Source organism: Salmo salar, chromosome 11 (assembly GCF_965601325.2).
Source record: "Salmo salar chromosome 11, fSalSal1, whole genome shotgun sequence".
Classification (NCBI taxonomy): Eukaryota; Metazoa; Chordata; class Actinopteri; order Salmoniformes; family Salmonidae; genus Salmo; species Salmo salar.
In genome coordinates, this window is record NC_138301.1 from 9,491,573 (window position 1) to 9,518,178 (window position 26,606).

General features: G+C 42.3%; 1 protein-coding gene across 1 annotated transcript in view; it reads right to left on the reverse strand.

Moving 5' to 3' along the window:
- Nucleotides 1-17,586: 17,586 nt before the first annotated feature.
- LOC106561928 (potassium voltage-gated channel subfamily A member 1) overlaps nt 17,587-26,606 on the reverse strand; it is a 38,077-nt gene continuing 29,057 nt past the window's right edge. Inside the window, exon 2 of the mRNA XM_045688976.2 lies at nt 17,587-20,221. The gene's annotated coding sequence lies outside the window, so the exon portion shown is untranslated. The remainder of the gene's footprint in view (nt 20,222-26,606) is intronic.

Genomic DNA, 26,606 nt, shown 5'->3' on the forward strand with positions numbered 1-26,606 from the left:
GGTATCACTGCTCAGTACTCAATATAGGGGGGTTCACAACTGGATATCCCTAAACACAAACACACCACACTCAGATCACTTTCCATTTGTAATAGAAATATCTACCAAGAGACTCATACGAAACCAAGCATCCTTTGTTTCTATCTCTGTTAAGTTCATGCCTCATCTCTCGAGTGACACAGTGGTCTAAGCCACTGCATCGCAGTACTAGCTGCGTCTCTACAGATCCTGGTTCGATCCCAGGCTGTGTCGCAGCCGGACGCTACCAGGAGGCCCATGAGGCGGCGGACAATTAGACCAGCGTCGTCCGGGTTAGGGGAGGGTTTGGCCGGCCGGGTTGTCCTTGTCCTATCGCGCTCTAGCGACTTCTGTGGCAGGCCGGGCGCAATGCAAGCTGACACGGTCGCCAGGTGTACGGCGTTTCCTTCGACACATTGGTGCGGCTGGCTTCCAGGTTAAGCGAGCATTGTGTCAAGAAGCAGTGTGGCTTGGCGGGGTCGTGTTTCGGAGGACGCACGGCTCTCGACCTTCGCCTCTCTCAAGTCCGTACGGGAGTTGCAGCGATGGAACAAGACTGTAACTACCAATTGGACATCACAAAATAATACTTTTCTTTTAAAGTTCCTGCCTCATAAGTAGCCCTGTATAATCCACAACTCATTTGACTTCTGCTGTAGGCATTCCTCCTCCCCCTTCCCCAGTCCAGATTTGATAAGGGGGGTGGTCATTTTGCCAGGGGAACATTGGAAGAACCTACTGCGTGTTTCTTAGTCAAGATGGGGATGGTAGGGAGGATCAGTTGAACAGCAAGGTGACATGCAAGCGAGAGGTCATTTGAATATGTTTATTGGATCCTGGGTGATAATGAGGAAGGCTGACATTTACTTGGCGGCCATTCTGTTTCAAACCTTCTGGTCATTTTCCAGCAAGCACAGACACAAAGCAACTGTCCGCTCTTCTATTGACATTGTCTTCATTCTTCCTTTGATCTAATAGGCAGTTGCAACTTCAGTGTGTATATTTTGGAGGGGCAAACTCAACCAATTTTTTTGTAGATGCATGCCAGCGAAGCCACTACACAACACAACACTTAACAATACATTAAATGCAGTATAACGGTGACAAACGGTATCCACAAACTGTTACAAACTGTTCTGACAGCTGTGCTTTCCTTTCAGCATCATGGAGTGAATCATTACCACCACTACACCTGGCTATCAGTGGAGCCTCATCTGGCAATGAAACAGTTCATTCAGCTTGACTTCCTGCCTTTTAAAAAAATCATAGCTGATATGGCTGACTTGCTTAAATAAATATGGTTTCTACTGGCTCCTTGTGGATTTGTGTAACTCGATAAGAACCGCATTCTCCTTCAATAATAACGAATGCTGACATGAGTTTTGACTTGTTTTGAACCATACACAAACATTATTACATGTATGTTCAGAAAATGCATAATGTTTGTTCTTATATCATTAACACGACTCTAATTTATAAGCAAGTACAAGCAAAAGAGCTGTGACGAGAGAGAGAGAGAGAGAGAGAGAGACGCGGACTCAGCGGTTAACCTACCATTTGAAAGGAAGGAAAATACAATCAAGAGGATCCACTTTTATAGACAATACTGGCGCACAGACAGCGCATTATGCAAAGAAAAAAGAAACCCTCGCAACATGAACTGGAATTACATGGGTCTATTACTGAACTTTTTGTTAAACACAAATATTTGAATGGGAAGAGACTGTCACTGGCAAACATGGTTACAGACCCAATAACATTATATAGTGTCCCCTCCTCGTGAAGAAAAGCACAGGAGCTAATTATAATACACAAAGTAAGGGGCTTGGACTCTTCAAGGTATCGAAAGCGTTCCACAGGGATGCTGGCCCATGTCGAGCGAGAAAAACCCAGCAGCGGTGCAGTTCTTGACACTCAAACCAGTGCGCCTGGCACCTAGTACCATGCCCTGTTCAAAGGCACTTAAATATTTTGTCTTGCCCATTCACCCTCTGAATGGCATCCATGTCTCAGTTGCCTCAAGGCTTAAAAATAATTATTTAACCCTTTCATCTACACTGATTGAAGTGGATTTAACAGGTGATATCAATACGAGATCATAGCTTTCTCCTGGATTCACCTGGTTTATCTATGTCATTGAAAGAGCAGGGATTCCTAATGTTTTCTACATCCAGTGTATATACGCAATATAACAATAGAGATGTACAAACTATGGCATAAGGGAACGATGAGCAGATAAGAGGCAAGCTGTAATTTCAATTAAGATATGAGTTAGCTGATACGGATGTAGCCTATATGACTATTCGTTCAGCAATTTTGAAATGGACAGCGGGAGAATTCTGGACATGGGCCGTTCTTAAAGTATTCTCCCTGTACACCAAGTCAGAACAGTAGGCTAAATAACGGGTACACGTAAGCAGACAATGAAATCTCTTACAATATTTGATGATTTGATTTCTCTAAAACAGGCTAAAGGCTACATGTGCACCACCAAGTCAAAACAATAGTTCTGAGGGGGAGAGGGACCAAATTCTTTGGGTGAGGCACAGCTTACTACACAACATTCGGAAAGTATTCAGACCCCTTCACTTTTTCCACATTTTGTTACGTTACAGCCTTATTCTAAAATTGATTAAATAAAACATGTTCCTTATCAATCTACACACAATACCACATAATGACAAAGCGAAAACAGGTTTTTAGAAATGTTAACTAATTTATTACAAATAAAAAACAATACCTTATTTATATAAGTATTCAGACCCTTTGCTATGAGACTTGAAATTGAGATCAGGTGCATCCTGTTTCCATTGATCATCCTTGAGATGTTTCTACAACTTGATTGGCGTCCACCTGTGGTAAATTCAATTGATTGAACATGGAAAGGCACACACCTGTCTATATAAGGTCCCACAGTTGACAGTGCATGTCAGAGCAAAAACCAAGCCATGAGATCGAAGGAATTGTCTGTAGAGCTCCGAGACAGGATTGTGGCAGAGATCTGGGGAAGGGTACCAAAATATTTCTGCAGCATTGAAGGTCCCCAAGAACACAGTGGCCTCCATCATTCTTAAATGGAAGAAGTTTGGAACCACCAAGACTCTTCCGAGAGCTGGCTGCCCGGCCAAACTGAGCAATCGGGGGAGAACGACCTTAGTCAGGGAGATGACAAAGAACCCGATGGTCACTCTGACAGAGCTCAAGTTCCTCTGTGGAGATGGGAGAACCTTCTAGAAGGACAACCATCTCTGCAGCACTCCACCAATCAGGCCTTTATGGTAGAGTGTCCAGACAGAATCCACTACTCAGTAAAAGGCACATGACAGCCAGCTTGGAGTTTGCCAAAAGGCACCTAACGTACTCTCAGACCATGAGAAACAAAATTCTCTGGTCTGATGAAACCAAGATTGAACTCTTTGGCCTGAATGACAAGCTTCACGTCTGGAGGAAACCAGGCACCACTCATCACCTCTGCAAATATCATCCCTACGGTAAAGCATGGTGGTGACACCATCATGCTGTGGGAATGTTTTTCAGTGGCAGGGTACTGGGAGACTGGTCAGGATTGAGGGAAAGATGAACGGAGAAAAGTGCAGAGAGATCCTTGATGAAAACCTGCTCAGGACCTCAGACTGGGGCGAAGGTTCACGACCCTAAGCACACAGCCAAGACAACGCAGGAGTGGCTTTGGGACAAGTCTATGAATGTCCTTGAGTGGCCCACACAGAGCCTGGACTTGAACCCTATCGAACATCTCTGGAGAGACCTGAAAATAGCTATGCAGTGAAGCTCACCATACAACCTGACACAGAGCTTGAGAGGATCTACAGAGAAGAAAGGGAGAAACTCCCAAAACAAAGGTGTGCCATGCTTGGAGCGTCATACCAATGAAGATTCGAGGCTGTAATCGCTGCCAAAAGTGCTTCAACAAAGTACTGCGTAAAGGGTCTGAATACTTATGTAAATGTAATATTTCAGTAAAAAAATGTATATATTTCTTTGCTTTGACATTATGGGGTATTATGTGTAGATTGATGAGGGGAAACAACTATTTAATATAATTTAGAATACGGCGGTAATGTAACAATGTGGAAAAAGTAAAGCGGTCTGAATACTTTCCGAATGCACTGTACACTTAGTGTTACTTTCTTAGCTACACTATACACATGTATCTCCCTGGCATATTACATCACTTCTGCAGCAGCAGCATACGAGACATATTTCTGGACTCACCGTTGTTGTGCTGTGCTTGAACAAGAAGGTGGTGCGACAGTCCTTCTTGTGGGCAAACTTCTCAATTACTTTGTCATCAAAGTCTGGCATTCTCTGGGTGAAGTCATGCTAGTTTGACAGCATGGCCAATACATTTAACCTTTTCTGGCCTATGGTGTAACGTGTGAATGTTTTTAAAGGGGTTGGTCGTCATAATGCCTTTGTATTATCTAACAGTTGTGCTGTTAGAGGGACCAGTTACATTAGACATTATTGTTGTCATATCGTTTTGTATGTGGTACGATACTGTTGTGTTCCGCCTAAAGCCGTCCCTCTAGAAAATGTGTGGGTTAAATTAGTGTTCCGCGTTGCCACTGTCTAATAACGGATCTAAAAAAAGAACGATAGCAAAAATGAGTTATGTAAAATTATTTCATACTCCACATTTATGGGGGCCACAAGGGGGTCCAAAATTGTTGTCACAGGGGCACTGCCCCCCCCCCCCCCCGAACCCCTTGTGCACCTAAGGGAAGCATCAGGGAGTGTTTTTTTTTGGGGGGGGGGTGGGGGGGGGGGGTTAGGTGGGAATGATGTTGGATCCGGGAGCCACTACAGGCTCTCATGCCTCAGCCGGATCGACAGGCTCCCCTGCCTCAGCCGGCTCATTGGGCTTTCATGCCTTCGCTGGATCGTCAGGCTCTCCTGCCTCAACCGGATTGCCAGGCTCCCCTCAGCCGGTCTGTCAGGTTCCTGCATCCCAGCCGGCAACAGGTTCCCGCGCATCAGCTGGGGTGACCGGTCCCCTCGTGATCCCTGGGATTGTCCCTTGGGTTGGCGTCCTGCAGCTGGAGCCAAACGCGCCGGGGCTGGCTCAGCCAGTCTGTCAGGTTCCCACATCCCAGCCGGCAACAGGTTCCCGCGCATCAGCGGGGGTGACCGGTCCGCTCATGATCCCCGGGATTGTCCCTTGGGTTGGCGTCCCGCGACTGGAGCCGAACGCGCCGGGGAGGGGGTACCGTCAGTTATGCTCTCTCTCCGGTGCTCTAGGTCGCCATGCTCCTGCGTCTCAGCCGGATTGACAGGTTTCCTGCTCCTCAGCAGAGGTGACCGGTCCGCTCCTGTTCCCCGGGATCGTCATTTTGGTCGGCTTCCTGTGGCTGGAGCCGCGCGTCGAGAGGGGGTACTGTCACGTGCGCTCCCTCTCCGGCTTCTAGGTCACCAGGTCATCAGACGCACCTGGACTCCATCACCTCCTTGATTACCTTCCCTACATATGTCACTCCCTTTGGTTCCTTCCCCAGGCGTCATTGTTTCTGTTTCATGTCTGTGTGTTGTTTGAGGTTCTTGTTTTGTATTATGTTCCGTTTATTTTATTAAAACACTCACTCCCTGAACTTGCTTCCCGACTCTCAGCGCACATCGTTACACTCTGCCCTGAATGGCGGGTCTACAAAAATAGAATGTCTATGTCTGTATTAATCATCAAACCTCTGTTAAAGGTTAAGATGAAGATTTGGACATCGTATTTGGGATGAATAACTGAGTTGCTGAAGACAGTTTCTGGGCCCCCCGGGTTAATTTGGTCTTGGATGCATGTCTTTTTCCCATCATGCATCAATGATTTGGAGCCTATATAGCCGCTGGATGTAAAGATGGAGAAAAAAGACCTGTCCTCAGAAACTGGCGCTGGATCCGTCTGATAACTTACTTTGGTAAAGTTAGGCACATGTGCGCAAACGTAGATCCTATCCCAGTGCTTCCTGCGTACGTACCTGTTTAGGTAGGCACCTTCTCCCCGGATTTAGGAGCTTTCAGAACAGATGCTGAGAAGGCCAACAACGTCGAAGGCAACGTTACCATAACAGCATGAGTCTATCAACTTAGCTGCTCCCCAATGCCAGCTCCCTGTCAAGCGCGTCGCTGTCAACACCGTGTGTCACGTCTGCTGCTTTACTGCAAATTCATTAGCTGAGCAACTCTGAGAAATGAAATACGTTTCACGTTTTTTTCTGCTTCTTCAGTATGTTTCAAATCGAGCGTGGTTACGTAAGTCCAAGCTAAATTTATCAATGCTCATTTTATGTAAAGCCTGAGCTCAGACATTTCTCTGAACCAGAGGATTCTTTTTTGTTTCCCTTCGAGCCATTTCGTTTCTATTTTGGTCTGTGAGAAAAACAAGATTTAAAAAGGTCATGCTAATTTTAGTATGGGTTCTTGGAGGAGGAATGTGTATGACTTTCGGTTCACGCTCGTGCAAACAATCAAAGCAGACCTCAATCGTGTTACAGCTGTGCAGCGGATTACAGTCGAGTACGAGTGAATGAGGCGAACGTTACATCTGCATATGCTGCATGCCTCAGTTGTGTGTGTGTGTGTGTGTGTGTGTGAGGTCTTTGATGAATGCATTTATATTCCTCTAGTGCGTGTGACTTGAAGAAGAAGTGCTCTGATTCTGCAGGAGCTGTTAGCATCCCTCTCCTCTCTTTCTCTCCTCCGCTGCTCCTCGCCAGTGAAGTCGGGACGATGGTAGACTGAAATGTATCTCAAAACAAGCAGTGACAGCAAACAACTGTGTCTCAGTTTAGCCAAGACTAGCGCAGACTGCTATCACTCTTTCAGGTGTTCAGTCAGTGTGCCACTCAATGGCCATTCAAGTTATCCACATTAAGGACATATATTTATTGATATATTTTTGTGAATAATGTTGGACCATATGTTGCTTTTCCACTGTCATTTTCCACAGATAATGTATCTATTTAGAAGGACTTTCCTGATGATTATTTTACTGTCCTGTTCCCCTGTAAAGGGAATTAGCAGGTGATCAATGTCCAGATACTTCTCTTTTGTCGGGCTCATGCCATGGACTGAGAGACACCTTCAAAAGGCTTAATGCATTGTGCAAACCAAAGAGCATACAACTAGAATGGTGTGTGACTTGGGGAGTTGATATGCTCTGACATAAAGGCAAGGGCACATATTGTATTCCCATCATTCAAAACATGTAGTTATTTAGCATTTATGGCAGTTTAAAAGCGTTATTTGTCACCAAGGATCATCAACTAGATTCAGCCGTGGGCTGATTTTCTTGAGCGGATGGTCAGGGGCCGGAACATAATTATAATTATAAATAATTTGTAAACTGCAAATTGACTGCAAGAAGCCCAATCAGATATAACATTTGACTAAAACCTAATAATTTCAAACCTTGCTTAATACGATCACATATACAGCATCTCTCTATTATGCAAAGAAATACTTTGGAACAGATTTCCAAAATGTAAATAATTTGGATCTGATTTTCTGGTGTTTTTACTGTCTTTTTTGTCAGAAAACTTGGGGGGCCAAACAAAATCACCTGTGGGCCGTCAGTCGGGGAACCCTGCCATAGATGGTGGCAACTTGATACAGAGGAGGATGGATTTTTATTGTTGCCCTGCTAACAATAATGAGTAGTTAGGACGTCGCGAAATGGTCGCCTAAAGTCATCAGGACGTTGTGTTATGAACCCGTGGAAGTTTTGTCTAGTTCCCGGTTGGTCCCGTGGACGTTTTTAGACAATTCTTGGGAAGTTGGGTCATGTTCTCCTTGAGGTTTTTTCTAGTTCCCGGTTTGTCCTGAGGATATTTTTAGGACGTTCTTGGGGCATTATGTCATGGTCCCGTAGAGGTTTTGTCTAGTTCCCGGTTTGTTCTTGTGGACGTCCCCAAGAACAAACCGGGAACTAGAAAAAGGTCCCCCAGAGAACATTCCCTTGTGATCGACACACGATGCCCTAAAGACTAGTCAAATGAACCTCCTGAGAACGTTATATAAAGGTCCTGACATGGTCCTCATTGATGTCCCCGGGAACTTACAGGTAACTAGACAAAGGTCCCCCAGAGAACGTTCCCTTGGGACCATCATGCGACGTCCTAAGGACAAGCAAAATTAACGTCCTAAGAATGTCCTAAAAAGGACCTGACATGGTCCTCAGTGACGTCCAGGGAACTTACAGGGAACTAGACAAAGGTCCCCAAGAAAATGTCCTCCAGAGTGCTGGAATCAGGACGTTCTCAGGATGTTAATTTTATTAGTCCTTAGGACGTTGGAACTTACAGGGAACTAGTCAAAGGTCCCCCAGAGAATGTTCCCATAGGAGCATCCCACAACGTCCTCAGGACTAGTAAAATTGAACATCCTGACATGGTCCTCAGTGACGTCCTGGGAACTTACAGGGAACTAGACAAAGGTCCCCCAGAGAATGTTCCCTTGGGACCATCACGCAAGGTTCTTAGAATGTCAGTTGAAACCTTTAAGGGACCTAATGGGAATGTCACTGCATGTCCTCAGGAAATCCCCTGTTTGCAGGGTATGCACTTTACCTGGAAATCCAGTTCCATGTTTTGATTGAACAGGGTCTTAGCCTTTAGTTCTTTAAATTCTGTGCACAATAAAACGTTTAGCCTTTTCAATAAGATGAACGTCTCTTTCAAAATGGAGGATAGGGAGGAGAGCTCTCCTCTGAATCAATGTTGGAATCAGACTAGCCCCTTGCCAGGGTATGTTTTTTGCTCCAGACAAACCATACCGGCAGTTACCATGACAACAAACAGAATTTTCCCTTCGCACGTCACCCAAATGCATTTCGCTGCCAGAGCAACACAGCGCCCTCTCTCTACGCACAAACCGTTTCACTCCTGGCAGCGTCCTCAAGAGACAAGGGGATAAGCTCAGACAGAGCTCCTACAGACAATTGGAGCGAAACATCACGTGTTACATAACGCCTACTATCAAACTGATGTCTTATTTGCAGCCATTTCATTGACAGGCTATGACGAGCTCAGAATATTACATAGTCATGGGTAAGTGCACACATGAATGGCTAAACATTTGGATCAACTACACTAGATCATACACAGGCTCATTCTGTAGGTAACTGCTAAACATATAACTAGCTCAGCAAGGTGATCAGAGTGTAATGTATCATGATGTGTGTATTGAATATGCTTGTCTTTAACATAGATCTTTAATGATTTGCTTTTGTAAAAAGTCTGGTATATAGTTCAGCGAAGTTCATTTATTTGCCTTATTCAAGCCGCCATATATAAAAAAAGGATCTTCCAAACATCCTTTTTTACTCCCTCTTTTCCTTTGCAATGGTAGACAGGGGGTTAAAGGAGTAAAGCTACCTCATCATAAGCACTGCTCACATTACCTAACAAAACATGCTTTTAATCCATCCAAGAATATAATTCTCCCCAACCTTGTGGTTATCTTGGATCTGGTGGGATTATAGAACAGTAAAGACATAGCAACATGCTCCAAAGCTCTGGCTGGCATATCAATGCAATAGGCCAAGACCTCCTTACTGGAACTTGACCTCCCTTTGGCAGTTGACCTGTGACCACCTAACCCCAAACACACAGAGGTGCCATGATGAATGTACTGTTGTGAGTTGATTACAGATGTTATGAATTCAGTGTCATGGGTTCAACCACAGATATTGTACATTACTGGGCTTAACTGTCTGCCTGTTCACCCCATAGTACCAGTTTGTTCCAACTTTATATGAAGGATCACAATTTGTAAGTACTAGCAAAATACCAATTAACAATGTATACTTACAATGTAATTTAAATGTACTGGTTTATATAACTACCCTGTAAATGCATGATTTTAGTGCCATAAGGTGGGAGCACATTATTGTCTGTTATCTTGGGTACCACCTCTACCAAGTTAGGCGGTCCCAACATAAAGCAATTTCTGCTTAAATTTAGATTTTATTTGTTTTGTGAGATGACGGCCAGTTGACAACTGAACAATGACTGAGAAAGCCTATTTGTATTTTCATCGATTTCCCCCCCCCCCCCCCCCCCCCACACTCGAATTCAAGTCTTCTATTACATTTTGTGACACTTCTCATCTTCTCTCAAGTTTGCATTTCAGTATTCACAGTGCAGTACGTAAACACGGGGAAATGCTTCCGCTTCTCAGAATTAGACACGTGCAGGGTTAGCAGTCGTGTCAACAAAGATAATGCATGAACATTGCTAAAGCAGGTGTGATTAAATTCACCCTTAGGTTAGGTAAACAAACTTCTATTTAGTCTTTGCAGAAAAAGCACCTCACCGCAAACACTATTGCATCTCAAAACCTCCTGTTTACGTTATTCAGATGAAGGCCTTTAATGTGCTCACCTTAGCCGTCATACATTTATTAAATCACTACATTTGGTGAGTTGAGAGAGAAAGACAAATGCTATTGCTCCACATCCAAGGTCAGGGCCAGTCACGCTGTCTGCAATGCTTTGTAAACACACCCTTAGGGAAGGTTGGTGCGTGAGTCATAGCACGGTTGTCTTTGACTATTATCGTTTTCAAAACAGTACAAGGACATCTTATCCATCAGCCTTATCCATCAACGTGACATGTTTTTTTGGTCACCTGTTGACATGAGGGGTGATTTTGTAGGACATATACATACGTTATCTTCATGTCTTTGACAACCTGCTGTCCAATTGTACAGACCCCTATTGCAAATGGTAAGATAGCTCGTAGGAGGGAGGGATAGGAAGGAACAGTGGTGTGTAGAGTAGTAGACAGGTACCGTTGGGGATTTGGGGTGTCCCATTTCAGGGGCCGGTACTGTACAGAGGCATTTTGTTTCCCAGTGCTCCGAGTGGAAGGCGGCAGAAAAGATGAGCGTCACATTTGCTGGCATGGGAACGTAGCGTTGGGCCTACCATGTGCAGGGATATTGTTCCCTGTCAAGTCTTGTGTTACGCCTTTGAGTGATGGAGCCTATTCCTGGAAGACAGTGGCAGGCGCTAACAAAAGTTATGGAACCAACAACAAACATTACTCTATATGCGGTCTGGGGGTGTTTCTGTATGTGTTGCGTATGTGTGTCCCGGCATGTGTTTGTGTGCGCAGCAAGTGTATGTGGCCAGAACCTTTTGTATCCCCCTCTGCAGGTTCACCCAGTTTCAGAGGACAGCTGTGATGGGCGCCCGGCTATATATAACTCCACATAGGTCTAGTCTACGCACCCGTGGTCTTGCCCCAGTGTCACACATTGACCTTTGAGAGAGAAAACTATCACACACAATGACAAGTACATTATTTCCCCATTCCCTTTCTTAAAGGGGAGAGGACATTTCAAATACACCTGAAGCAAGGGTAACAAAATAATTGACTCCTTGATGATCAGTATGATAAGAATCCAGAATCATCAAGGAGACAATTATTTTGTTACCCTTGCTTCAGGTGCATTTCAAATGTTGTGTCCCCTTTAAAAAATGTAATGAAGTAATAATGCACTTATCAACATTTCAAATACTTTAGGCATTTGTAAGATTTTTGGCTTCAGTGATATTTGTCTAAAAACAGCTGGGTAAAATGTCCCTGTGGTGATGCGTGTGGTTTGGCTGCTGCGAACAGTGGCTGCTGCTGTGGACGTGTCCCTATGGAGCTAATTGTGAGAAGCACAGAGAGCAGGTACAGCTCAATGCCTTTGTCGAGGGCTTGACTGATGCGGCTGGCGCTTGTCCAAGAGTCAAGTAATTGCAGCACGACAGACCCATTTAAAATATTTAAACAGTGCCAAACATGAATGACTCGAGCATCAGGTTTCAAAAACAACAACCTAAAGACGCCTTTGGAAGAAAACGTCCTGTTATTGTGATCCTCAATCTCTAGTGACGGAGGTGAGCTGACATTGAGTGAGAGACAAAAGGGGCCAGTCATAAAAAACATGCTGGATCCTTTTATCTAACTGAACAGTAACTGAGGGAGAGACTCAGAGCCAGCGAACCACTGGTTGGCGTCAAATGTTCCATGACATTAACATCCTGCTTTTATAATAAATAAATCATTAGGTAACCAAAGGGACAGTTCACATTCATTCCAACCAGCAACAGTTGATGGCTTACTTGCTGAAGTAGTGGACGATTTTGAAAAACATGATTTCATATTTAGATGTGACTTTAAGAGATTACACTGGTTATAGTCTCGCGTTGCCATACCTTCAAAATCACATCGTTGTCATGCCTCCCTTGGAGGACTGGAGAATTATGTATCGCAAAAACAGTTTGAATGTTTATTGGATGTTACGTTTCAAGAACCCTCCCCCCACACGCCCATAGAAGGGGTGCTGTGTGTTATGTGCATCACTGTTTTCCATCCAGTAGGACACATTTTGTAGAGAGGAGTTGCTAGTTTCAAGTGCCCGCTTTGAAGTTGTCAAGTGTGGCCGATAGTCTGTGATTTATGTTTCTAAAAACTGAAAGTGGATTATGCTGGTAAAGTCAAACATCACAACACATTCTAAACCGCTCTGGTGACAATTCCATTCATCCATTTGGCTGCTGGCTGCACTTTGCTATCACTGGAAAAATCTGGAAGATTATTATTTAGTTTTTTTAAGGATTCAAAAAACGGAGGAAGTGGGAGAACCTATTCAAGTAAGTAAATACATTTTGAAAATGTTAAACGATGTATTACAGTACTAGTAATAGGCCACTTTGTAGGTTAACTCAAATAAGCTGCTAGCTAGCTAACTAACTTAACACACTGTTTAGCTATGTGAAATACATACATAACAATGGCTAACTGTGAACTTTAACACATTCTCACAAAGCAACTGTGCATACCAGCGGTATTTTTGTATAGAACATTTGCTAACATAGGTAGGTCTACCAGTTTATTTGATACCCCACCCCGTTCACGAAAATGATTTGCTCCACGTAGCCGTGGCTTGCTATATAAAGCAGGCAGATAAGGCATTCAGTTACTGTTCGATTGAGTGTTAGAATGGGCAAAACGAGTGACCTAAGCGACTTTGAGCGTGGTATGATCGTCGGTGCAAGGCGCACCTGTTGCGGTATCTCAGAAACGGCCGACCTCCTGGGCTTTTCAAGCACGACAGTGTCTAGGGTTTACCGAGAATGGTGGGACAAACAAAAAACATCCAGTTTGTTGATGAGAGGTCGAAGAAGAATGGCAAGAATCGTGAAAGCTAACAGGCGGGCCACAAACAGGAAAATAACGGCACAGTACAACAGTGGTGTGCAGAACGGCATCTCGGAAGGCAGAACTCATCGGTCCTTGTCACTGATGGACTATTGCAGCAGACGACCGCAATGGGTTCCACTCCTATCACCTAGAAACAAGAAGAAGCGGCCCCAGTGGGTACGCGATCGCCAACACTGGACAATTGAGAGTATCGCCTGGTCCGACAAATCCCGGTTTCTGTTGCGTCATGTCTATGGCAGAGTCAGGATTTGGCGTAAACAGCATGAGTCCCATCCTGCCTGGTGTCAACAGTACAGGCTGGTGGTGGTGGTGGTGTAATGGTGTGGGGAATGTTTTCCGGGCACACGTTAGGTCCCTTGATACCAATTGATCAACGTTTCCATGCCCTGAAGAATTCAGGCTGTTCTGGAGGCAAAGGGGGTTCCGACCCGGTACTAGATGGATGTACCTAATAAACTGGACATTGAGTGTATATGCCATGGGTTATATGTGTATTCCTACCTAATGTAAGCACATGTTGTATACAGAAATACAGTTAAACATCATACATAATGTATAAACCTATGACAATTGGAGCAGGCCAATCCTGCTGGAGGTCTGCTGGGTGTGCAGGGTTATGTTTCAGCCCAGCAATAACACACCTGATTAAACTTATCCAAACTAATGAGTTGATAATCAAATGTGCTATTGCTGGGCCAGAACACCCAGTAGATCAGGGATCAGTGGAGCAAGGTTGGCCACCGCTGGTATGGACTTTTATTTGTTCACCTGAAATGATGCTTTAGTAATAATAGCCTACTTGTTACTACTCAATGATCTATTGTTTTGTAGACCAGGGGTTCCCAAACGTTTTCACTCGGGGCCCACCTTCCAGCATTGGGGAACATCCGGCGCCACGTCTATTTCAATGGGCACAAGCACTGTTCACACCCCTCTTGTTGGTGGAGAGAATTGTGTAGGTTTAAAGTCATTTTCTTGTCTGTGTTTCTCTGTTGTATTCCCAAATTGACATTTCCTTTTTGTCTAGTTCTCCAATCTGTTTTGTTTGATTGTAACTGTCTCAGTATATCAGCTATCTGAATTCATTTAGCAGCTTATCATATGACATGCATCACCAATGCAACCATAGGCCTACAGTATGGAGGCATTACTGGCCTTATGGGGATCTGTCATCTGAAACAGAGAATAGCTCAACTTTACATGTTGAGCTATATGTTCTCAATTTAAAATGATACCAGCAGACAGTGTATATGAGGCAAACCATATACCAGATTTTTTAAGTGTTGACATATAAAAATGTTTAGTGCAAATCCAACCCTTGTAATTTAGGTACCATATAAAAATAAGGAGATGACAATTTGGCTACAGGAGGTTAGCATTATAGGTAACATATTATGAGGTTTAATTTAATTCATTTTAGCAGTGTTGGTTGCAAAAAGGTTGCGGTTGTTCCCATAGTAGATAGACCAGGGGTATTCAACTCTTATCCTACAAGGTCCAGAGCCTGCTGGTTTTCTGTTCTACTTGATAATTAATTGCATCCACATGGTGTCCCAGGTCTAAATCAGTCCGTGATTACAGGGGAACAAAGAAAAAAAGGCTTCGAGGTTTGAGGGAGATAGACAGTACATGGTTGCTCTATGTAGGTCTATCACTGACCCTGGATAAGCTAGATACTGGGCTCACAGCTAACCTTTTATGTCAATAACATTCTTTATTTTTTTATTTTTTTTAATGGCTTTCTAATCGTGACAGAAATTGAACTAGCTAGTGGCTAACAATACAAGGTTAGCTGACTTTTCTCAAAGTGAACCTCATAGTGGCTAGCTACTTCCTGTCCCTCATGCTAGCCTGCACAGCCAAATATCACTCCAGAAACATATTTTTTTTAATTATTGATATGGCCAGTATTGTAGACCATTTCTCCCGTGCTGCAGCTTTAGCTCATCTCGAAATAAAATATAAATTCCGTGAAAACCAGCGTGCTAAAAAACGTTCTAAAATGTTTTGTCACCAGTGCTTGTATTGTAGACATCTTACATCCTCACAGCATTCATCTGGTGACCACCTTTGGAGCTCTGCCCAAGCAAGGCATTTGAGTGGTTTGACGTGGTTTGACCCCTCTTTAGCTCATTTCTGCCATGGAACTTGTTTTCGGGAAGCCTGGTTCGCGACAAGGCTACACTGGTTATAGTCTCGAGGAATCCATGCAGCTCTAAGATTTTCTGAGGACATTGTTGTGGACTAACATATTTTAGAAACGGTGTACAAGGTCTTGTCAAGAATATCTTTCAAATGATGAGATAAGAGTAAAAGAAAATTGTCAAGAGTGGTTTATACAGAATATTTCTGGTTATTGGGAAGCCTTCGAGGCAACTGGGTGACAGACGTAAGAAAGCTTGGAACATTCTAAAAGACCCTGGGTGACACTGTCTGTTTTCAAATTTGGAAAAACTAGGATGAGTCACAGAATGCCTACGGCTGCAATAAACATTTTTAGGGAAACATCTTATTCCGAATTGAATTCTTAAAGTCCTTATTTATTGTAATTGTCATATGCGTCTTTGGATTTTTGAATATTTTTGTACTGGTCAAGCAATGCTGTTGATGATGAAGTGCTCCTCAATGTTAACATTGGAATCCTATGTCATTGTTTTAGAACTTTTGGTGCCAACATGGGTCCTATTATTGTAAAAGTCTAAATCGTGAATCCTGCCAAACACTATATATCAACGGCTATGGGAGAGAAAATAAGGCAAAACATGTCCAACGTGCTTCTTGCATAAGGACATAACCAGTAAATGATGAGGTGACATAGGAATACCACTCATAGATCACGTTGTTGCAATACCTTCGAGTCACTCTCGCAGTTGTTTCTATTTCATATATTATATTTTTCTTTATTCAACATTGCACATACTCCGTTTGATCACATCTCATATTGCTGCCTACAAAAATGATATTAATGTAGAAAATCAAAAAGTCTGAAGATTTACCTAAATAAAAAGGAAATAAAAATATAGGTAGGAAATGAACGAGCTCCAAAGATAATACACAGAGAAGAAGTAACCGCAAGAAAAGAATACAAACATCTCAGATTAGGATGCACGTTTCAAAAACAAAGCATCATGCAGAAGAAAAGCAAGGCTGACCAAAACATGGGTACTTTATCACATTTGGACTGTAGAAATATTATACACTTCCTGAAATACACTTCAACCGACTTGTTTTAATATCAAGTTCCATTTTGATTTCACTCCCTTAACGACCCTCCAGTGTTCATGAAAATGAATGGTTCAGACCCACACACACACATACGCAGACTGCATTAACAGTGAGTTACATTTGAACAGAAAAATAACCCATGTCATTTCCATGTAGATGTTCACGGTAAACGTACTTAGTGATGGTACAATGATTCCATGGCTGAAACATATTACTGTAACAAACACACACACCCTACATACGTCCACACACACATAACATGCACACATATGCATACTGACGCAACACACACACACTCACCACATACGCATGCTGCTACTGTATATTATCTATCCTGTTGCCTAGTGAATTTGCCCCTACCTATATGTACAGCACATAGCTACCTCAATTACCTCGTACCTCTGCACATCGTCTCGTTACTGGTACTCCCTGTATATAGCCATGTTACTTTTACTCTTTATTTTGATTTGTTATTCGCTGTGTATTAACTCCTTGTGTCACTATTTAAATGTCGTATTACATTTTTTTATCTTTAACTCGGCATTGTTGGAAATGAACCCGTAAGTAAGCATTTCACTGTTAGTCTACACCTGTTGACTATGAAGCGTGTGAAAAATAAAACTTGATTTGATTTGTATATTTTTGTTATATTTATATATACACAATGGACCCTTAGCAGCTCCCCAGTCTATACCTAAGAAGGCACTACTTTCAAATGTATACAACGGTTCAACATGTCTTTATAATGATATTGAAGTGATGAACTTGATTTGATTTGTATATATTTGTAATATTTGGGGCTGTATGTATCAAGCGTGTCAGAGTAGAAGTGCTGATAAAGGATCCGTTTTGCCTTTTATATTACAACGAATAAGATAACCCGGACAGGGGAACTGATCCTAGATCAGCACTCTGAGACACTTTGTGTGAGTACGGGCCCAGGTTAGTGTTCAAAGACAGACTAGCTACATGTACATTTTTTTGACCTTTTCACTGTAACTAGCCACACCTTGAAGCAGGCCTCATATCTATACTAAGGATACGTATAGATACTGTAGACAGGCCTAAGCCCCATCTTTGATATTAGGGCATTGTAAAACGCCTTTTCTTTAACTTTGTCTTTTCAGTTCAGTCCAATCACAATTAGGCCATTACCATAATATGCTACCATAATGTAGTCAAATATCATTGTTGGGTTCTCAGGCTATACCAATTACTTAGAATGATTTTAGATTTTTTTTTTACATTTTCATCATTATGCAAAGTGCTTTAGGCTGGGACATAACACTGACTGATATTTTCAAAAGAAGCCACCACTTCGGAGTTGTACTACGGATTGGGTAGTTATCTAGGAAGAAGGTCAGCTTTGCTAACAGTATACAGTATCTAACAGTATAGTAACATCGTAATATACTAGAAAAACTGGATTTTGAAAGATACATCTTTCTCTTTGTTTTCCCTTAAGTTACTGCTTATTCAACTACAATTTGGGAATCCAGAGTATTTTAGCTTAACTATGGCAAGACACAGCAACTTCTTGCTAGGCACACTAAATGATACCATTAATTGCCGAGGGATTTCGTTTTAAACTTATACACTGATTGACCGACATCAATTATCAGAATGTGCATGCGCTTTGTGTTTGCTTCAAAATGTAGAACAATGGGACTATGGGATCAGGGAATAAACAGCACTTACTCTTTCTGCAATCAAGGGTAAATAGCCAATGATGCTTAAGAATTTGATAACAAAGTCAATTTTAGCAGAGGCTAGCATGGTAAGTTTGATAGGGTTTTCTGAACATTGAGGAAAATCTTGACTACAGACCTCTAACTATTTTGTAATAGAGGGATATATCATAACCAATAAAAATAGACACATATTGGTGGAGTGGTGGTGGTGTGTGTGTGTGTGTGGGGGGGGGGCAGACACTGATATGAGAGGAATTTCCTTCTCCAGATTAAAATGTTCTGTCTTTTCAGACAGTACAATGAAATATGTTCATTTTCTTTTTATGGAAGAGAATAGAAATGCAATACATTGCCTATGCAAATAATACAGTATAAAATATTAGGTTCCACCCCTTTCAATAACATAAAAGGATTAAAGAACTCTGTAGTTGATGTTCTAAAGCACAGTCATCATGGGCTGACCTGACAATAATAGACAGTACGCCCAGGAGCGAGCATTACTAAGTTCTTGGCTGTTGACTGAATGTAAGAACGATGGGGTTAAACATAACAAACATAAGATGTCGTTTATGTTTTAAAAAAGCAAACACTTGATTTGTCTGACAAAGCTGCAAAAAGCAGGAAGTGCAAAGAAATCTGTGTCTTTGAAAGCAGGCCAAAAGAGAGTGGGCGGATTTTCTACGAGCAGTTATATGAGAACTAGCACAAAAAAAGAAATAGCCCACTTGTCAAAAAACTAAATTGAAGGGGAAAATCATGGACCTTGTTGGCGCAGCATCCACAACATGTTCAATGTACATGTGAATAAAAATGGAACATGACTTCTCAAGATCTGAACATTGTTAACAGTCAAACGAAATAGAATTGTCTCGAATGTCATGATTTGCGACACATTGTTGGACACAGAAATATAAACATCAGCATATGTTCTATTCAATGTGTATCTATTTTCACAACATCTCCAGAGGAAGTGTCCACCACGTACAATAAAATCAGGGTTTAAACTTTGGTTAAGTAATATAGTCAAGGCTAGGTTTAAAAAAATATAGAACACACTTCCATGTTACTTTGCATACAGTTAACTTTAAATGGATCGAGGTTTGCGTCAACAAAGCAGCTGGTCAATTCTATCACTAACATAATACAATTTGCATCTTAGGGAAAACCCTTTGTGTCACTTCGGTAGATCATTCTGTGTGTGTGTGTGTGTGTGTGTGTGTGTGTGTGTGTGTGTGTGTGTGTGTGTGTGTGTGTGTGTGGGTGTGTGTGTGTGTGCGTACCTGACATCTTTTGTGTTTGAGAGTGTGTGAACAGATGCTTACAGTATGTGAAAAAAAAGAGGAGAAAAATAATCAGATATGTTTCATGTATATTGTAGAGTCATTTTGTCTAATTTTTGACTCCCTACTCCTTTCTGAGTTGGAATATAGTTGTCATAACACGATGTTGTGAATTGAAAGACATTGTAGCTGGTAGCTGAGTGAGCAGCTCCGCCTCAAGCCAGCCTTATTTTGGTTGACAATACGAAACGAGATAAAAATAGATCAACTCATTCTGCTGGCTGCAAGTAAGCAGAGAGCAGCTCCACCATTTGGTTATCAATGACACCTACAAAGCAGACCCAACTAAAACATTGTCGACATTACAACCAAACAATTTTTCTCTATCTTATTAAAATATTCACATCTGTTCCTTACAAGACACTGTTTCACACATAAAGAAAAACATATTTGAACTCAGATAAGTCTCTAGTTTCATCACTTCATATATTGGTATATATGTAATAATTAAGGCAATCATTTGGGCCATGACTTACTCATTTCCCTGCCTCCAGGTTTACTAGGAAAGATTTTCGTTCCTTGTGCACTCCGTATAGTGTCCCACTGTCTAATTTGTCCATTCAAACTTCCGATGTCCGATCGCTGGGTTCACTCTTGCAGTAGATCTGTGGTTATCGATGTCCGTTGTCTCACCCCAGATGACCAGTCATAATATTTGCTCTTTCTCTGCCAATTCCAAGAGTACCAGCCAGCACATCCTCTCCTAAGCCATCAACTGACAGCACTGTAACAAAAGATAAACAGCACATGAATACCAGGTTATCATTCCAGGTTATCTACAAATGCCAGGTTATCGTCCCAAGCTATCTTTCAAGGTTATCTACAGATACCAGGTTATCAGAGACCATTCCAGGTTATTTATGAATACCAGGTTATCATTCAAAGTTATCTACAAATACCAGGTTATCAAAGACCATTCCAGGTTATCTATAAATACCAGGTTATCATTCCAGTTATCTATAAAGACCAAGTTATCATTAAGGTTATCATTACAGGTTATTTATGTGGGTACCAGGTTATCATTCCATGTTATCTACAAATACCAGCTTATCATTCCATGTTATCAATACAGTATATACAATATCTATCAGGTTAGCAACTGGTGTCAGCGTTTATGAACATGAAACCATTCCCATATTAGAATCTCACGGGTACCAATACACTGCAGTCTCTTCTTTATTAAGGTCCAGTGGAATATCTACAGCATACCATAACAGATAACAATCGCCCTAGCTCAGCCATTAAGTCTGAGTTATTGGGTCCCTGACACGCTTTTGCACGCCGTTCAGCTCGGGGCCAAACACCTCATGCAGTTCCAAAACATTAACCTGGACTGCCAGTGCCATGGGGTGGGAACTGGAGGCCAACATGAAGGGTTGCGTCGTGACATCCTGCCGACATCAGTTCCACTGCTGGTGAACTGCATGCTCCCTCTGAGGCTAGGGCCTCATTGGGAAAATAAACCCAGATTTAAACATTTGGATAGATTAAATGTATTAAAGATATTTTTTATTGCCCAGAGCATATTGTGAAAGTGGACACGTCTCATAATATCTATATATGAGACATTGAATGAATTAGCAGTACAATTCCATAGCATTTCTCTTCCTTTTCTATGTAATGTAAATGTACCTGATTTCATGTGTATTCATTTAATAGTAAAGACATTATCAATTCAAGACAGCCCTCTTCTTTGAATGAAATAGCTGGTGTTTCAGTATATCAGTAATTGCAGGATTCCCAGATTTCTCACACTATCTAGGCCTAGACCCAGACGTGCTGTGTTAACTCCAAGCTATGCCAGAGACTAGACAACTACAACTTTCTTACTGAGTGGTTGTGTTGTGAACGGTCAGGTTCAAGGACAGTCATGTCTGTCTTTAGGCTGCTCTCTGAAATAACTGAATTAGCATTGCATTTATGTGACATGTCCTGCTGTCTCATTTTACAACACTGAAGCCAGAACCACTAAATAGAAATAGGCTCCCATATTGACACATACAGACAATACATGAAACTCCTTCACATTCTCCTGCTGCATTTTGTTTAATTCAGGTGTCAACAATCAACATTTGTTAGCTTTTAATAAGTGAAACATACAGTAAGCTATAGAGAGTGTTGTAGAGAGTTTCTTCTGATGACTTTACGGCTATTTTATGACTACTTTATGGCACTTACATTACGGTTCGAAAATGTTTGTGGTCACTTAGAAATGTCCTAATTTTTGAAAGAAAAGCACATCTTTTGTCCATTAAAATGCTGATTAAAGAAGCAAAAAACTGTCCTTCTTTAGACTAGTTGTGTATCTGGAGCATCAGCATTTGTGGGTTCGATTACAGGCTCAAAATGGCCAGAAACAAAGTACCTTCTTCTGAAACTCGTCAGTCTATTCTTGTTCTGAGAAATTAAGGCTGATCCATGCGAGAAATTGCCAAGAAACTGAAGATCTGGTACAACTGTGTACTACTTCCTTCATAGAACAGCGCAAACTGGCTCTAGGAGTAGAACATAGAACGTAGGAACATATGAGTAGCAAATGGGCTAGCTTTTCACAAGTTTCACACTAGCTAGTGTAAATTATACAATGGATTATACAGTATCTCCCCTGTCTAAACCTAAGAAGGCACTACTTTCAAATGTATACAATGGTTAAACATGCCATTATAATGATTTTCATGAGTTTTATGAGTGTATTCACTAATGTTTATGTGTCTCAAATCTTCAATACTGCCACAGGAGTTAGCGTAAATTAGAAGTGGAAATCCCAGTCTCAATTGAGCTAATTGTGCGTCCACAATACTATCATACAGCTACTGTATCCCCTGCCATGATATACCATCATTGTTGATGACAACACTTAAAACTATTCCCATGAATAGGTAGAGGAGAGGGAACGTAAACCTCTGACATCACAGACTACTTTGTATTTTTCTCTGTGTTCCTTAAAGTGTTGTATGTGACAAACCGATGCTGGCACTAACGCCGCACTCAATGAGCTGTATATGGCCTAAGGCAAACAAGAAAATGTTAATCCAGAGGCAACGCTTCTCGTGGCCGGTGATTTTAATGCATGGAAACTAAAATTAGTTTTACCAAATGTTTACCAGCATGTCACCTGTGCAACTAGAGGCGACAAAACTCTAGATCACCTTTACTCCACACACACAGAAAAGCATACAAGGCTCTCCCTTCCTTTGGCAAATCTGACCATAACTCTATCCTCCTGATTCCTGCATGCAAGTAAAATCTCAAACAGGAAGTACCAGTGACGTGCTCAATACAGAAGTGGTACGATGAAGCGGATGCTAAGCTACAGGACGGTTTCGCTAGCACAGACTGGAATATGTTCCGGGATTCATCCGATAGCATTGAGGAGTTTACCACATCAGTCACCTGCTTCATTAATAAGTGCATCAACGATGTAGTCCCCACAGTGACGTACGTACACATCCCAACCAGAAGCCATGGATTACAGGCAACATCAACACTGAGCTAAAGGCTAGAGCTGCTGCTTTCAAGGAGTGGAAAACTAATCCGGATGCTTATAAGATATCCTGCTATGCCCTCCGACGAACCATCAAACAGGCCAGCTTTTACCCCCAAGCCATCAAGATAGTATCCAACTACAATGGCTCTGAAGCTCATCAGATGTGGCAGGGCTTGCAAATAACCACGGATTACAAATAGAAACCCAGCTGCGAGCTGTACATTGACGCAAGCCTACCAACGAGCTAAAAGGATTCTATGCTCACTTCGAGGCTAGCAACACTGAATCATGCATGAGGGCACCAGCTGTTCCAGACGAATGTGTGAACACCCTCTCCATAGCCGATGTGAGAAAGATCTTTAAAAATGTTAACATTCACAAGGCCAGACGGATTACCAGGACGCGTACTCAGAGCATGTGCTGACCAGCTGGCTAGTGTCTTCAGTTACATTCTCAACCTCTCCCTGACCCAGTCTGTAATAGCTACATGTTTCAAGCAGACCATCATAGTCCCTGTGCCCAAAAACGCCAAGGTAACCTGTCTAAATGACTATCGCCCTGTAGCACTCACATCTGTAGCCATGAAATGCTTTGAAAGGTTGATCACAGCTCACATCAACACCATCATCCCAGACACCCTGGACCCACTCCAATTCGCATACCGCCCCAACAGATCCAATGATAATACAATCTCTGTTGCACTCCATACTGCTCTTTCCCACCTGGACAAAAGGAACACCGACATGAGAATGCTGTTCATTGACTACATCTCAGCGTTCAACACCATAGTGCCCTCCAAGCTCCCCACTAAGCTAAGGACCTCCCTCTGCAACTGGATCCTGGACTTCCTGACGGGTTGACCCCCAGATGGTGAGGGTAAGCAACAACACATCCGCCATGCTGACCCTCAAAACGGGGGCCCCTCAGGGATGCGTGCTTAGTCCTCTCCTATACTCCCTGTTCACTCACGACTGTGTGGCCACGCACGGCTCCAACACCATCATTAAGTTTGCAAAGGACACGACTGTGGTAAGTCTGATCACCGACGACGATGAGACAGCCTACAGGGAGGAGGTCAGAGACCTGGCAGTGTGGTGCCAGGACAACAGCCTTTCCCGCAACGTCAGCAAGACAAAGGAGCTGATCGTGGATTACAGGAAACGGAGGGGCAAGCACGCCCTCATCCACATCGACGGGCTGTAGTGGAGCAGGTCGAGAGCTTTAAATTCCTTGGCGTCCGCATCACTGATTAATGTGATTAATGTGCACTGTCCCTGTAAAAATAAAATAAATTCAAATTCAAACTAAGAAATGATCATGGTCCACACACACCAACAGAGTTGTGAAGAAGGCACAACCATGCCTTTTCCCCCTCAGGAGGCTGAAAAGATTTGGCATGGGTCCTCAGATCCTTAAAATGTTCTTTGGCTGCACCTTTGAGAGCATTTTGACTGTCTGCATCACCGCTTGTTGTGGCAACTGCTTGGCATCCGACCGCAAGGCGCTACAGAAGGTAGTGCGGACAGCCCAGGACATCACTGGAGCCGAGCTCCCTGCCATCCAGGACCTCTATACCAGGTGGTGTCAGAGGAAGGCCCTAAAAATTGTCAAAGACTTCAGCCACCAAAGTCATAGACCGTTCTCTCTGCTACCGCACGGCCAGCGGTACCAATACAACAAGTCTGGAACCAACAGGACCCTGAACAGCTTCTACCTCCAAGCCATATAATTACTAAATAGTCCGGGTAGCTAATGGTTAACTCTTTAACTATCTGCATTGACCCTTTTTGGACTAACTATTTTGACTCATCATATGCGCTGCTGTTACTGTTTATTATCTATCCTCTTGCCTAGTCACTTTACCCCTACCTGTTTGTGTATATAGCCAAGTTATCGTTACTCGTTGTGTATTTATTCCTCGTGTTAATATTTGTCTATTTTTCTCTCTTTCTGCATTGTTGGGTAAGTAAGCATGTCACTTACAAAGCATCTGACAAATACAATTTGATTTGAAACATACATAATAAATTATATCAAATATACCAATAAATGTGAGGAGCAACATATATCTCTGACTGGAATTCCCCTTTAAGGGTTCCCTTTACATTTTGTTGAAAATGAACTCTTTATTTGCAGGAAGTACAGGACTGAAGGTGACTAACGAGGGAAATGCAGGGCTAAAATACCTATCGTCAGTCCCTTTACTCTGACAGAGATTGATATGAATATTTTGCCAAGGGCACAAGGTCAAACAGGAGCCTATCAGCATGCAAAGAAGGGTGGATCGGTGTGCTCAACGACTTCAGAACCAAAGCTGATGCCATAAATATATCCTTAAGCACAATACCACAAATTCCACTTTGGTAACAGTTTACTTAAAACCTGCAGGTATAATGCATTATGATGCAGTTATCATCATTCACCACAGAATACACATGAACTGTGACACTATTTGTTTTGTGTTTTCTTTTTGATTCTTCACTTTATTTATTCTTAGTTCTTTTTATTATGATGTTTCTCCCCTGTGTACTGCTTGTCTGTACTGCTTCTACGTTACCTTATACTTAATATAATACAAGATATTCGCTCACCCCAAAAAATATGCAGTTATCACGAGCATGAATGAACCCCACTTAAATCTATTATAATCATCTCATAATAAACCCCATTAAATACCAGCCTGGTATTGGAGTAATCATTTCAGTAGTTCTAACTTCAAATATGAGACATTTTAAACTATTGGCATGTGTTTTATGATGCAGGCTAACTCCCAAACATAGCTTTCCAAGCAACGATGTAACACTGTAGCAGCTCCTTTTTAAATTGCTGTGGAAAAGGTCATGCTTGGGCTCTCGTTGAGCTGCAGCAGTCTCACACAAAATGCTCCAAATAACATTAATAAAAAAGGAAAAAAACATTTCCTGGCCAGAGGAAAATCAAATAATAGCTTAAAAGAATGTTTTCCCTGTGACGTTTTATTTACAACATTACTTCCTACTTTCGGGAATCTGCAATACCAACAGCATTCTTCTCGGATGTTTCACCTGAGTCGAAAGTGTGATGAATGCTGATTGGTTGTTAGATTTTATGGAATGGGCTTGAAGTAGGCTAGTTGTCATAGAAATGGAATGTGAATCAGGAAGTATGAGAGTAAGGAGGGGTTTGGGGGGGTTAATAGATTGGAGAGGCCCTGCATGACGCATCACAATTTAGACAAAACTCTCATGTGCTTTCCAGTGGACTGTTAAACATTTTAGAATGCTAAAAGTAGTCTACAGTGGCCCAATAATAATTCTGGCTCCAAAGGTAAGTTAATGACTTCATGAAACGCTCGCCATCTTTTTACTAACAGACCAAGAAAAAAGCTTGTAAGGTACATGAATGGAGTATGAAAGAAAAGCAGACCTTTGGTGAACCAAGTTCTGCCCAGGCATTGTGAATTCTGTCAGATCCGTGCTAGCCAACACCCGCATATCGGTTGTTTGGGGGTGTGGAACTGCATTAGAGATGTGAAATCATTGGATTACAGCTGTAACCCCGGTTCCCTGAAAGAAATGAGTGAGACCCCTCACTATGGAACACGAGCTCATGCGTGTCACTCGCTGAAGCCTATTCAATCACA